This window comes from Austrofundulus limnaeus, unplaced genomic scaffold, assembly GCF_001266775.1.
Source record: "Austrofundulus limnaeus strain Quisiro unplaced genomic scaffold, Austrofundulus_limnaeus-1.0 Scaffold1503, whole genome shotgun sequence".
Classification (NCBI taxonomy): Eukaryota; Metazoa; Chordata; class Actinopteri; order Cyprinodontiformes; family Rivulidae; genus Austrofundulus; species Austrofundulus limnaeus.
The window spans coordinates 36,219-49,974 of NW_013953905.1; the positions used below are offsets into that span (position 1 = coordinate 36,219).

The 13,756-nt window shown below is 42.3% G+C and overlaps 1 long non-coding RNA gene across 1 annotated transcript; it reads left to right on the forward strand.

The window, feature by feature from the left end:
- The first annotated feature begins 699 nt into the window (after nucleotides 1-699).
- Nucleotides 700-13,706, forward strand: LOC106535602 (uncharacterized). Its single transcript, XR_001312458.1, has 2 exons — nucleotides 700-819; nucleotides 13,347-13,706. It is a non-coding gene; the product is annotated as an uncharacterized LOC106535602 (long non-coding RNA).
- Nucleotides 13,707-13,756: the final 50 nt, after the last annotated feature.

Here is a 13,756-nt window from a genome sequence, read left to right on the forward strand (position 1 = left end):
CAGAATACTTTTTATTTTTGGACCACGTGTTTCTGTTTTGCTTAAATAAAGATTTCCACAACAATTTTGCATCACGGATACGTCCATGCTGGAGCTCCACGGGCTGAGACCAGAAGATCTCCCTCTGGTAAGTGTTACGACCCCAAGTCTAGGAGGTTCGGGGTGGCAACATAAAATGTGTCCAGAGAAAATGGGTTTGTAAAAAATAAGGTTTATTATGACAAAAGTGGGTCCTCAAACCAAACAAAATACACTGGTTGCCCAATTAAAAAGTTTAACAAACTTGATTTAACAAAGACGACAAAATTTGATTGGGCCAAGTACATAAATAACCAAAAAATAGCCAAAAGTCAGTCTAAACCACACTTAAAAACAAACCAAAATAAAACTACAGGTACTTTAATGGAGCTTCAAAATGCCTCCAAATACAAACCTTTAAAGTACTAAAGAAGTCACTTGGTCAGACTTATTAAATCACTGTTAGTCAAAACAAAACATGTTTGCAGCACCTAGAGCTCATTAAAAACAAAACATGTTAGTTGTACCAAGAGCTCTTTAACTGTCCAAAACTCATTTAAGAGGCTTAGCTTAGCGGCTAATCTCTAGTTTGCCTTGCAGCTAGCAGGCGACAGCTGGTACGCGTTGCGAACGCAGAGTTTTAGATTTGTGGCAAGTAATAAGAGGACGGCCGTCCGGCAACTTTGAGAAAGTTGTTTTATTTTCATTGTTAGGTTATGACAGAAAATTAATGGGCCAGAATCAGGGTACCATCGATTCTTCAGAACCAGAGGGACCATGCGTGGACGAGATGCTAAGATGGTACGGACCTGAAGCCTTATCTCACCTTCGTGAATGGTCGATCTGTTTGTCTCCCCTGGGATGTTGGCCTGCTGTTGTTTGACTCTTGTGCTGAGTAACTAACTGCAGCTGGAGTGTGTGTGTGTGTGTGTGTGTGTGTGTGTGTGTGTGTGTGTGTGTGTGTGTTGAATAGGTCTCAGCAGGATCTCCATTTTGCACCCAGTGTGCATCTCCAGTGTTGGAGGAAGACCTTTAGATTAGCTTTAAACCAACACCACATGGTTCCAGTGAGTAAATATTAACAACCTCAGCATGACACAGCTGTCAGGCTGACATATTCTGATGTTTTTATCAACTCTGTTTCAGTAGTTAGGACAAATTATCATAAAACATGACAGACCTGAAGAAGGAAAATGTTTGTCATTATAGGAATAGGTAGCAATGAAGAAATAACGAGTGACATTTATTTTCATATTTTCCTACATTTATACATCTCTCAGTAAAATGTGTGGGTGGAAATTACTACAAATGTGGAAGACCTCCTGTGTGATACCAGTACCAAAGACTAATCACCCAAAAAACCTCAGCAGCTACAGGCCTGTAGCCCTGACATCATATGTAACGAAGACCCTGGAGAGGGTGGTCCTAAACCAGGTTAAAGACGCCATGAGGTGACATCTTCTTTGGCTCTGCTGCAGTTCGCCTACCAGCCTGGCATTGGGGCGGATGGTGGATCACTAGCTGCCATTGACCATGAAATCAAATTAGAATTTCGAAAATAAATTTGCTCAATTTTGAAAAAGAATTTATTACATTTTTCGACAAAATGTTTTTGCGCTAGGAAGATGTGGTTTTTCAGCCGTATCGAAATTGATGTATTTTGCAAAACTGCAATGGAAACACTTTTTTCGCATCACAGGAGTCACGTGATCAAGAAACGGCTGTTTCTACTGGCGAAAAGACAACGAAGAAGATAACATGATGTAAAAGCAGTAGTGAAATCACCGAAGTAGTAAAAGAAAGTATTACACTCACTGAATACATTTTCCCCAAAACACAGCATACATAGCTGCTCCCACGTACGTATAAGGGGCTTGTCACTTGAAAGCCTCGATAAGATGCCAACGTCTCCCCTGATGGCTGATGATGAGCGCTAGTGTCGTGGTAGCAACATGCATTGTTCTATCTGTTATTCTATTGATCTAAGAATGTCAGACCTGACGCCCTCTCACACCAATTCTCACCCTCAGATGAACCCTCCTCTGGCTCTCCTGTTCTCCCTTCCTCCTGTTTTGTAGGTACACTCGTCTGGGACCTTGAAAAGGATCTCCAGGAGGCCCAGCGAGCTGATCCCGGCCCCAGCACTATGCCCCCTGGAAAGAAGTATGTTCCTGCCACTATGGTTAAGACAGTATTGGATTGGGTCCACAACCACCGCTTTACCTGCCACCCTGGAGTCAGCCGCATGCTGTCATTCACCAAGAAGTATTTTTGGTGGTCCACGTTAAACAAAGAAGTTACCGAGTTTGTGTCTGCCTGTACTTTCTGTGCCCAGAACAAGAATAATAACCAACCACCCTCAGGACTCCTACAGCCTCTACCCACCCCCAGCCGCCCCTGGTCCCACATTGCTGTGGACTTCGTTACTGGTCTTCCCCCTTCTGACGGCAACACAACCATCCTCACCATTGTGGACAGATTCTCCAAGGCAGCCCATTTCATCCCCCTGGCGAAACTCCCAACGTCCTCCGAGACTGCCCAACTCATGGTCCAACATGTTTTCCGGCTGCATGGCATCCCCCAGGACATTGTCTCACACCGAGGGCCGCAGTTTATATCTCAGGTCTGGAAGGCTTTCTGTGCTGCCCTAGGAGCTAAGGCCAGCCTCACCTCTGGGTACCACCCGCAGTCCAACAGCCAGGCGGAGAGGTGCAACCAGGAGCTCGAGACAGCCTTAAGGTGCGTCATTAACAGTAAACCATCATCATGGTCCACTTTTCTCCCCTGGGTGGAGTACGCTCATAACTGCCACACCTCCTCATCCACTGGTCTTTCTTCCTTCGAAGCTTCTCTTGGTTACTCACCCCCTTGTTTCCTGATCTCGAGACTGAAATCCTGGTACCCTCCGTTCAACACCACCTGCGCCGTTGCCGTAAGTATTGGACTTGGACCCAGGCAGCTCTCCAACGGTCCGCCCAACAGAATCGCCACTTCTCCGACCGTCATCGCACCTCAGCTCCGTCCTACAGCCCTGGTCAGATGGTTTGGCTCTCCACCAAGGACATTCACCTCCACGATACCCCCAAGAAACTAACTCCACAGTTCATTGGCCCATATCCCATCCTCCAAGTTATTAACCCCTCTGCCGTTCACCTCAAGCTCCCCCCGGCTATGAGGATTCACCCTACTTTTCACGTGTCCCAGATCACACCCATCACTTCTATCTCTTTTTCCCCTCCAGCCAGTTCTCCCCCGCCACCCCGCCTCATCGACAATCAACCCGCCTACTCTGTAAGACGACTCCTCGATGTGAGGCGCAGGGGTCGTGGGTTCCAGTACCTCGTGGACTGGGAGGGTTATGGCCCTGAAGAGAGGTCATGGGTCCCCAGGTCCGCCATCTTGGACCCTTCATTAATCTCTTCCTTTTACAGAGCTCACCCAGACAAGAGACCCAGATCGCCTGGAGGCGATTCCTGAGGAATGGGTACTGAAGCATTCGGTGATTTCCTCACCCACCTCCTCCTGTTTCACCTCTCCTCATGAGTTAATTGGCAGACAGCAGAGCACACCTGAGACTGATTTCACCTGATGACCTGACCTGCTACTTAAGACTCCAGTCTTCAGCAGGTCAACGCTGAATCGTCACGTACTTTGGGTATTGTCGTCCTCAGCTCCCCATGTGCTACTCGCAAGTAGCAGGTAATTGAGAGACAAGAGAAAGTACTCGCAAGTACTTTCTCTTGTCTCTCAATTACCTGCTCTTTGGCATAACATCTCCTGTGTCTCTGGTTTCCAGGTCTCACCCTGTGGAAACAATACAAAGAATGTTCCTCTGGATCTCAAACAATTAAAGCTCGCTGCCTGTCTGCCTCAGCTTCAAAGAACTATCGTTACTGGATTTAACCATCTGGATTTATGTACCTCCTCCTATGTACTACTCACCTTCAAAACCCAGTAAGTCAAGATAACTCTCCTCATACTAAATACCCAGCATCATCTCTTATCTGCTCCATACTCACCAGTATCTCTTCTCCAGATTCTCTGGGTCCCGGTTTGACCTCCTGGACATTGTTTATATCACCTGTAAAAATAAAGCAGTATTATTTTTACTACTAGCCTCCGTGGTTCTTCCTGGGTTTGCTCATTTTAGACTCAGCCTTACAGTAGTTCTCATTTTGTCATTGTGTGGGTCTGGATGGCACAAAATCGGTGCTTGAGAAAAACAAGCCTTTAACTCACCAAAAGCGCTCTTTGCCTCGGGAGTCCAGGAGAAGGTCCTTGATGTGGAGGTAAGTTGGTTGAGAGGTGCGGCGATGCGACTGTAGTCTTTGATGAACCGTCTGTAGAAGTTGGCAAAACCAAGGAAATGTTGTAAATGTTTACGGTCATTTGGAACTGGCCACTCAGAAACTGCTCGAACCTTTTCAGTGTCTGTTTTAAATTGACCCTTCTCTAGAATGAAACCTAAAAAGGCCACTGATGAGATGTGAAACTCGCATTTTTTCTGCTTTTATGTAGAGTTGATTTTCATGAAGCCTCTGAAGAACTGCTCTGACATGTTTCTCATGTTGTTGGAGGTCACGGAAAAAATGAGAATATCATCCAAGTAAACAAATACACACACATTAAGGAAATCTCTGAGTACATCATTGATCAAAGCTTGGAAAACTGCTGGGGCTTTGGTTAAACCAAAAGGCATGACCAAGTAATCAAAATGACCTAATGGGGTCTTAAATGCCATCTTCCACTCATCTCCCTCTTTTATCTGCACAAGATGGTAGGCATTACGGAGATCCTGTTTGGTGAAGATGGCGGCAGAGTGGAGCTGATCGTGGACAGAGTCTAACAGAGGTAGGGGATATTTATTTTTTACAGTGATTTGGTTGAGACCTCGGCAATCTATGCAGGGTCTGTGAGTTTTGTCCTTTGTGGAGACAAAGAAAAATCCAGCCCCTAGCGGCGATTTGGATGGGCGAATGATACCGGAAGCTAAAGATTCATCAATGTATGTTTTCATGACCTCCTTTTCAGGGCCAGAGAGATTATAAAGACGACTGGAGAGCAATGATGTATCTGGTATTAAATCTATGGCGCAGTCGTATGGTCAATGAGGGGGTAACGAAAGTGCCTTGTTTTTACTAAAAACAGATGCCAGATCATGGTAAGCCTCAGGTAAGGAAGACAAATCAGTCATTTCAACAGGTTCCTCCCCTTTAACGGAGGCCGATACAGCTGACTTTAAACAGTGTTGTAAACAAAAAGTACTCCAGCTCTCAACCCTCTTTTCTTCCCAAATGATAACAGGATTATGCAAAGCCAGCCATGGAAAACCTAAAATAAGTTGTGGGGAGGTAGAATCAAAGACAACGAACTCACCCAAATCATGATGGTTGCCAGACACAATTATGTGTAAACTGGGGACGAGTCTGTTGACTTGAGATAAGAGTTGTCCTGTAACACTGGCCACGGAGTGTGGTGGATTGAGAGGTGAGGTCGGAAGTTCCAGTTGTTCCACTAAGTCACTCGAGATTAGGTTTTGTTCAGCACCAGAGTCCACAAGAGCCTAAATTGGTAGTTTGTTTTGTCCACAAACTACTGTAGCGTGAAGAAAAAACAGAGAATTAGGGGAGAAATTGTCCTGTCTCGTCAGCTTCCCTTGGTCTACTGACGAGACGACCCATTTCCCCGCAGCGGGCAGGTGGCAACAAAATGTCCCTTATTGCCACAGTAAATGCATAATTTAGCTGCGAATCTTCTTTGTCTTTCCTCAGGAGACAAACGTGTGCGCCCAATCTGCATGGGTTTGATGGGATTGATAGCAGCTGTAGCGGGAGGAGGCGTAGACTCACCACTGATGGGGAAAATGGAAAACCGTGGATTCTGGGAGGTGTAGTTCTCTCTCTTTCGCTCTTTTAATCTGCTATCAATTCATATGGACAAGGTGATTAAATTGTCCAGGCTTCCAGGTTCATCCCGGGAAGCCAATTGATCTTTTAGTTGCTCTGATAAAGAATTTACATAAATACCTTTCAATGCGAGCTCTTCCCAACCAGCCTCCTCAGCAATAATCCGAAAATCCATGGAATGTTCAGCTGCGGACTTATTTCCTTGTCGCAAGTTGATTAGATGTTTCGCTGCCTCCTCCTGCTGGAAGGGATGGTCAAACACACGTTGAAACTCTTGAATGAACAGCTGGGATGTGAGAGTGTCTGAGGAATGAGCGGACAAAAAGGCTTGTGCCCATCTGAGGGCTTTTCCCTTCAAAGCAAAAACAATGTAGGTTAACTCGGGCAGAATGAGTGGAAAAAAATGAAGGGGAACGAGCATAAGCTAACCAGCATTGAAGCAAAAAACCGGCGCACTGATTTATGTCTCCATCAAAAAACTCAGAAGGTCGGAGGTCTGGTTCTCTAGTAGAAATAGCAGGCGGAGGAGGTGAGGCAGCTGGGGGAATGACATGATTAGTGGGAAAAGAGGAGTTTAATTTATTATCAAGGGCAGCAATACGTTGTGTGATTTGGCCTAATAAAGCGCGGGTTTCTTGTTGTTCGGCATATAACTGATTTAATTGTTGGTCATGATCAATTATCTTGGATTCGGGTTGATTAATGGCTCCAGGAGTCTGATTATCAGTAGTATTGCTCACGGACATATGGCGTGGCTGAAGCATTCTATCAGGTTTTCAGGAGGAGGTCGACGTGAGAAAGTACTAATGATAAACAGAGACTGAGACGGTAGATATAAAAGGTAAGTCATTTTATTAACACAGGTGCTGGGATCTGGGGACAGGACCTGAAACAGAGTTTTTGCAGAGGTGAGAAATAGGCAGATTTTCCAGTATTGGTTTTGAGCAGGTAAGTAGTTGAAGAGGTGGCTTACGGGCTGGAGAAGGAGATGTAACTTGGAGGAGGAGGTCCAACAGGTGAATTTCCACGGGTGAGTATTTTACAGGTGCAGATTTATTTACAGTGTGACGTGGGAGGCAGCGCATGTGATCCTGGTTAGTTGGCTCGGGTTCCAAGACGGAAGGTAACCATGCTGGATGTCGCTTCTGGAAACAGGTAAGTAACAAGAACACAGGAAAGATAATCTCTCAGGAAGACAACAGGTAGCAGGCTGAGCTCATGCCAAACAAAGGCGATGCTTCAGCGATGAGATGAAATCCAGCACTGCCTTATAAAGCCTGGAGGTGATGAACCCAAACTCGGTGCAGGTGTGGGTGATTAGCGCAGTGCCAAGTCCAGGAGGCAGGGGGCGAGAACACCAAAATGCCTCAGTTTAGACATGCTTTCAGTAAAAGAACACTAAATTTTCTCACAGTTTAAGGTTGTTTAAAATGTTTCATATAAAAAGCTGGTATACAGTAGTTGCTGTTAGTGGTATATTTCCACAAAACTTTAGGTTTAAATATAAGAACGAGTTCTTAAAATCTATTGTATAGTGTTAAAACATTGACAGGAGCCTTTAAAATACGCATAATTGTTCCACTTATCTGAAACAAAAAAATAAATCTGACGACAGATAAACTTCGCAACTCTGAATTATAACAGACGAGAAGAAAATGGAAGCAAAAACTGGAAGCTTGGGGAGAAAGACGATAAGATTATGATAAAAAAGATTAAATGAAAAGCTTCATTTATCCACACTCCTATTTGATTGCTTCATTTGCATATGAAATGGTATGGCTTCTCATATTCCAGTGAGCAAGCTGTGTGTAATTCTGCAGTCTTCTGACTGGCTTTGACTCCTGATCTTGATGTTTTCTGCTAATGCATACAATCCTTTTTAGCTTCTTACATAGCATGAGCTAAACAGACACCAGATCAGCTGTTTACTGTGTAGAATGGTTGTGTACTAACCTTACTGGACCAAACACTATCTGGCTACAAATTGATTTATTATTATTAAAGTACAAAATGAACAGAACTGTAGAGATTACGATACATGCAGCTCAGTTGAATGCCTCGTTTTTGCTTTGTTTTGTTGGGGAAAAGCTGGGCACTCTCAGCTGGTGTGCAATCATCCATATTGCTTAAAAGTGCAACAGGATGAGTTGAACATAAGTCAAAATAGTCCATCTTCCCACAATGACTATGACTGTTGGTTATTTACATGGTTGAATTCTTTTCTTCAGACATTTAAGTTTGGTTGTTATTTGCGTTGTCTCAGTTGAAGCTGTGCTCCTGCATTGATTTGGACACCCGTTCCAGCAGCAGTCCATCTTTGTGTAAGGTCGTATTCAGACCTGACAATTTGGTCCACTTTAAATGAACCAGAGTTGTTTCCAGCGTTGGTCCGGACCTTTTCTGCAGGTGTGAATACACTCATGCGAACTCTGGTGCGGATCAAACAACCGGACCGAGACTTGCTTTTTGAGGTGGTCTCGGTCCGTTTCCAAACGAACTCTGGTGCGGTTCACTTCAGTTCTCCTCTGGTGTGAATACAGACCGGACTCTAACCGAACCAACTGCATTAAACATGCACCTTTTTGGACCTCACAGGCCACCATTGCTGAGCTAAATAAACTGAAATCAAACCTGTTTCATCGTCTCCTGTTAGCAGCTCTGCTGCAGCATGTTGTGGGTCAGAACATGCAGAACACCTCGTCTCCTTTGGATTGCGGGACACATTTACTGATGTCACTCCAAAATTAGAATATCATCATGAAACCACCATTAAATTACCTGCTTTTGACATTTTAAATGCTATTACAGTTGTACTATCAGCATAAATGTGTACATTAGAACCGCAACACACAGAACTTCCTTGTTTTCTTCTGGGTCTGTGGCTCAGCCCCACCCCGTCCTTTCTGTCCAGTGGGAGCAATGATCGTCAACCTCATGGCTTTGTTTACAACTTATAGTTCATTTGCAAAAAAGTACAATGTGAATGTAAACCACACCAAATGAAAAAAATAAAGTCCACTTTTGGTCCGGACCAAACAAGTGGACCAAGGTAAAGGTGCTTTATTGATCATCAGTGTATGTTTCCACACAAAGACGAAATTTGTGCTCTACATTTGACCCATCCACACCCAAGTGGAGCAGCAGGCAGCCATGTGAGGCGCCCAGGGAGCAGTTAGGGTTAGGTGTCTTGCTCAAGGACACCACGACATGTGGGCATGGCGGGGAGTCGAACCTATTTCAGATTATTTTAGTTGTATTTCTGTATTGTCTATTCTTCTACTGCTTTCCATTTTAATTTTCCTCCTTCCAGGAAGAGCCAGCTGCTTAAATTTAACTCGTTAACAGTCACTTCTTACAGATCCTGAGTGGCTGGTGAACTAATTGGTCTCAGCGGTTCTCCATACCACTGATGAGTGTACCGTGTCTTACTTAGCTTAGTTTGCTGCATTTATCATGTTGTTGTTTCTTTAGATCATTAACATGCAGATGACACTTGGCTGATGGCCAGCATGAGGGAGTTTATTGAAGTTACGTGGTTCTCAGACAGTCAAACTTAACAGAGAACAAACCAAGAACGAGAACCCCGAAAAAGAGCTCTCATGCCTTTTATACATTCTCTGCATGTCAGCAGATCAAACCTTAGCCAAGATTCATGAGAGCTTTTCACATACACACACCAGAGGTGACTGCTCTAAGACTGCAAGGGAAGCTCAGTTTCCCCTAAAATGTAAAAAAAGATCAAATATAAACTATTCTGTGTTCATGTCATTGACTAAATGTGCACTACAACGCACTCAACTTTTGTTCGGAATCAGCTTTTTATCACTGGTAATGAGGCGGCTCATTCCCACAGCTTCACAGAGCTTTAAACAGTGGACGCTGAGCTTCCACAGAGCTCATTAGTGATGCAAAGAATGCAGCGAAACGAGACGAGTCATTGGATAAACGCTGGGCTTTGTCTCACCCATTGGACGCTCAGCGTCTCTGGGGGTCTATGGGGAAGTGGGCTGGCCTCGGCTGGCTTGGACACTCAGCTTCTGCATGATGATTGCTTGATATGTCTTAGCCTGGATCCCTTTTTGATTGACAGCTAAATGAGCGAATCAGCGATCTTTTGGTGTAAACGTTCAGTGGGAGCAGTTTTTAGTTTTGTTTCTGTTTTGAGTTGAACCGGAGACTTTATTAATTCTTTTAGCAGCATTTTCTTTGTTGAAAACGACTAGTAACAAATCAAACTTCTATTTCTGGTAGTTGTTTTGTATCTGCTTGTGTTTGGAGACAGACTTCTGTCACTCTTTCTGACTTCTTCTGTCCAGCAGGAGCTGCTGAGCCCCTTCACCGTCACAAAGCACTCACAGACGGACACGCTTCACTCTAGCCTCGCGCCAGTCCCAGCTAGCAAGCTGCACATAATGTCAGACAGTTTGAACACTGTGGACCAGATTTTGGTGAAGCCATTTGATAGTTTTCCTTACAAAGAAAAACTTAGAGTTAAACAGCAGGGCTGATGAGCTCCTCAGATTAATTTGGTGCAAAAGGTGGAGAAAAGTAACAGGTCTTTTCAGCTGTCCTGGTATGACAAAGTGAGCTGGCTGCTGTAAAAGACTATACCGTAGAATAATCTGGAAAATGATTATAAACCCATTAGATCAATTAATTCCTTTAAAAAATGATCAAAGCAAAATTGTTAAAGAAATATAAAATTGTTTAATTTGTATTTGTATGAGTTATTGTTTGAGGAGTTGAATTTTTTGTTTAGTTTTTATTTGGTTTATTATTATTTGAAATTAATATTTTTTTATAAATAGGAGCAGAAATCAAGACCCTTTTCTTCTGCTGCCTTTCATATACACTTATATTATCCCACCACTTCTCCTGTAACCTTATTCCCATCACTTCTTAGTGATCAAGAAAATTACTCTTAGTTTCTAAAAAACTAATATATCCAGCAACACTTTCTCTTGCAATTCATTTTAGTTTAAACTCTTTGTAACTTGAGACAGTTTTTTTCAAGATTAAACTCCAATTTACAAGTTTGCCCTTAATGTTTATCATTTTACCAATGCACCAAGTTAGAATTAGTTTCTATTTGCAGAATTTAGTTCCTTTAAGAATGTCTTATACTGTATATCAAAATAAATGTGTTTCTGCTTGGTATCTTTAACTAATTTAAAAATAAATCAAACCGAATCATGAACCGTTGTGAATTTGTTACGGTTGACCTTGGTTGGTTTGAACCCCAGGATGCAAGACTGAGAGTGGCATAAAAAGTTTATTAAATCAACAAAAACAAAAGCGCTGACTTGGCAGCAAACAAGATTCTTGGTTTGGCATGAGACAACAGTACACAGAGAACAATGATCTGACAAAGACTGAGGATAAAGGACATAATCTAAAGGAAGAACTAATGAGCTAAAACAAGAAACACCTGGGGAAGAAACAAGAGGATCAGGTGTGAGTGGGCGGGGCTAGAGCAAAGGCAGACAGGAGGAAGACAACAGGAGGGAAAGATAGAAAACTTAGAATAAATCATAAGCACAGACACAAATCATGACAGAATTGTGAACTGAATCAAATCGATTTGATAAAACTGAATCAATACCCAGCCCTAGCCGTTATCAGAGGTTATCAGTTCCAAACTGTCTGCAGATTGTCCCTCCTTTACCTCCTAGTAGGTTGGAAGGCACTTATAAATCATTTGTATGCCTGATCTTATGCATTCAGATAATATGTATTCAGGCTTAGTGGATTTGGCTTCTCCCCTGTGACGCAGAGCCCAGGTGGTCTGCCTGACTTGCTTTGAGGCACTCGAGCTGCAGCATGGAGATCTAAGCTGTAGCCAGGGGTCACTCTAGATATTGCTGCTAACAGACAGACAGCAGAGTTTTCTGGGTCTGCTCAGACATGTTTCAGACTTGTCCAAAGTCGAGTCATTTAAAAGAAAAATCCCACTGAGCCATTTAATAAGGAAAGTTTTCAAAAGTTAGAAAAGATTTGTGGTTAAATTGTGTCATAATACTACATCCCAGGTGTAAAAGGTTTGAGATAATGATGATGGTTATTACTTTTGACCTCATGCCTCCACACTTTGCAGTCATTCACAGACAGGAAATTCTCACACAAGCATGCATTCATGTTAGCTCTTAGCTTTAGCAGCTAGTCATCAATGGTCCATAAACAACAGTTTCACTTGGTGTCTTTAAGCCTGTTAAGGCAGCAGCATTTAGCAGCTGTCTGGAGAGCAGTGATTAACCAGAGCAACAGAACATGGAGCCCAGGTGTTTCTCTTGGTGTCTAAAATGATTCCTGTCAACTATTATATTGTAATGATTGTATGTGGTCTGTCAAATGGCTTTTAGTCACAGCACAGACATTCAGTCCGATGGTATAGATGTCAGGGTTGTCAGACAGCAGCAGACTCACTGTAAGGTAATTGATAGCACACTCTCTGTGCCATTTGTCTTCTTGATTTATGTCTGCAGCGTCTCCCTCCAAGTCCTGGACGAATCTGAGTTTTAGGTAGGGAAAGACAGGATTCAAAACTGAAAGCAAGATAACGCAGGTGTATTGAACACATTTTAGTGTTTAATCATTAAGAGATCCATTCATCTATTTCTTTACCTGTGTTTTTCTTTTTGGCTCACGGGGAGCTGGTGTCTCTCAGTCATCAAGCAAGGTGGAACCCTGAACCTGTTGCAAGTCCATTAAAGCACAGAATAAAAGCTAATAGCTCATAGTAAATTGATCCAAATAGCTTGTAATTTGTTGCAGATATTTTTTTTAATCAAAGGAATGGTTCTGGAACAGTAGGGGGTGTGGCATCATGAGGGGCATTTTAAAGCTCCTCCTACTTAAAAAAAGTTTTTTTTTAAAGTTTTATATGAAACTAATATTTAGATGTCAGTCAGCTCCAGGACAGCTGTGGCTACAATGTATTAGCTTACCATCATCAGTGTGAATGTGTGTGAATGATTATGTGATGATTTGGCTGTTTTCTGCTTTCCTGTAAGTAAGTAAAAGTAAAAGTAAAAGTAAGTAAGTAAGTAAGTAAGTAAGAAAGTAAGTAAGTAAAGTAAGTAAGTAAGTAAGTAAAGTTTTATTTATAAAACACTTTTCACAGACATATTCACAAGGTGCTGTACAATCATCAACAGTATAAAAATGGCAGAAAGATAAAAATGAAACAGAAAACAAAATTAAACATAAGCAATGAAAATTGAAACATCAAATCAAGATTAATTTCTAAAATAGTAAATAGTAAAATATAATAGTATATTTATATAGTATAGTATTGTACCAATAGTACTATTTATATAATAGTATATAATATAATAGTAAAATCTTACATTTATGATAGTAAACTAAGCTAAGTAAACTTTCTGTCTAGAAGCTTTAAGCTTACCTTCTGTCTCTTTTGCCAAGGTGGATTACCCATGTGCCTCAGATTACCAGCCATCAGGAGGAACCCTCGAATCTGGAAGTAATTAAGGAACCAATCTTCTACCAATGCTCCAAAGAAAACTTCACCTGCCATCAGCCACTCTGCCTGATGATCACTATCTCTGGAAAAGTCTCTCCTCTAGTCCATGCTGCTCACCTCCAAAAAAACAAAAACAAAAAAAAAAAAACTAGAACTGCAAAGCAGTTATGACCGGGGTCCAAGCCCTTTTATGCATGTCAGCCTTTGTCATGTTGTTTGTAGCATATTGTTGATCTTTTAGCTTCTTGGACAAATTTCTCTCCAACAAACGCAGTAAATAAATAAAATTTGAGAAGTTTGAGTATCAGAATTGTTTGTTATATACTAGCTCTGTAGGTCAAATGTATGATTT